At 41.5% G+C, this 1,423-nt stretch overlaps 1 long non-coding RNA gene across 1 annotated transcript; it reads right to left on the bottom strand.

Annotated features, from left to right (window-relative positions):
- Nucleotides 1-143: 143 nt before the first annotated feature.
- On the bottom strand, nt 144-1,386 carry LOC109300314. The gene is made up of 2 exons (XR_002098181.1): nt 790-1,386; nt 144-594 (listed from the first exon to the last, which is right to left on the bottom strand). It is a non-coding gene; the product is annotated as an uncharacterized LOC109300314 (long non-coding RNA).
- Between the last annotated feature and the right edge of the window lie 37 nt (nt 1,387-1,423).

Here is a 1,423-nt window from a genome sequence, read left to right as displayed (position 1 = left end):
CAAAAGTGAAAGGTTTCTTTGTAGGGTTAAGATATACAGGACTCTTCACTGAATAATTTTAAGGAAAGAGTGAAGCAGCCAAGTAAGTAAAGTATTCCCACCTCAGTCGCATACTACAATTGAAGCACACAGAAAAAGAGAGAATCTATCATCTTTATTTAAAGCCAGTTTGATGCATTACAATAGGATATGATAGGCATTAACATTTAAATCCTATACAACTTATTAACAAATAACTTTACTTTTCTGTGAGAAGCCTTTCCTATTCTATAAGAATTCTTTCCTATGGTTCTTTGAATTAGAAGGAAAGAGTGCACATGTTCAGAGAAGCACATGAGGGACAGCATCCATACAGTGGACAACTGAAGTGCAGCTTAATATTAATGTTATATCTCAAGTATCCAAGCCGACATCAAACGCCTGCTAGATGCACACAGCCCCATAATAGGTTTACCACAGCAAGATGCACAAACAACTCCAATTCCTACAGTGAGGACCCATACATGCCCTCACCAGGTAACAATCTACATTTTAGGTAAGTAATTTAGGATTGGTCTCAAGCTATACTTTGGTTGGCCAGCAGGTGAACCAGAACTGTCCAAGACAGGGGCAGGCAATTATTTTGGGTGGAGGGCCGCTTACTGAGTTTTGGCAAGCTATCGAGGGCTGCATGATAGGCAGCCAGAGGCAGATAAATATTAAATTTTCTAAATTTTTTTTAGGGGCCCTGTGAGCTGGATAGAATGGCCTGGTGGGCCGCATCTGGCCCATGGGCCATGTTTTGCCCACCCCTGGTCCAAGAGAATTCAAACAGAATTCTGTACTGCTTAAATATCTATGTACCCAGTCTAGGCAATGAAAAAGTTAGTCTTAGTAAAGCTCTGTCCCTACTAATTAGCAGTAAGTGGGCAAGTCAAAGAGACATATGATCCCATTGGGTTGCACCTCTATGGGGGAGTCAGTGTATTAGGGGAAGCTTGAATTCTCAGTGTGGATGATCCAAAGTAGAATACACATGCCCTCAAACATCCATTCAAGTTAAGAAAAGGCTTTGAGTATAGACAGAATCTCAAGGCAGTACTTTCAAGCTTAAAAGGTAATTCAAATATTCTGAGATTAAAAGTAAAGATGGGGAGAGGAATGGTTTTTAGGATGGATATGAAGAAAGTTAATGCGACAAGGCTTCATGCCTTTCCTGCCCTTTTCCGCCCCCCATGAAAGGTTCAGGTTTTGTCTACCATGGATGTAACAGGGTGAAGAATAGAACCCTGTTACTTGGTGACTGGGCAAGGGTCAGAGGGCAGAGTGACTCAGTTGCCTAAGGGAAGGAGTCAGAGTAGGGGTGGGCAAAATCCAGCCCATGAGGCCATTCTATCCAGCCTGTGAGGCCCCTAAATATTAGTTTAAGATTTAAAAAAAAAAA

The sequence above is a fragment of the Gavialis gangeticus genome, unplaced genomic scaffold, assembly GCF_001723915.1.
Source record: "Gavialis gangeticus isolate Ggan-Ray unplaced genomic scaffold, GavGan_comp1, whole genome shotgun sequence".
Lineage (NCBI taxonomy): Eukaryota > Metazoa > Chordata > Crocodylia > Gavialidae > Gavialis > Gavialis gangeticus.
The sequence above is the reverse complement of the archived record's forward strand: the minus strand, read 5'-3'. Positions and strand labels throughout refer to the sequence as shown.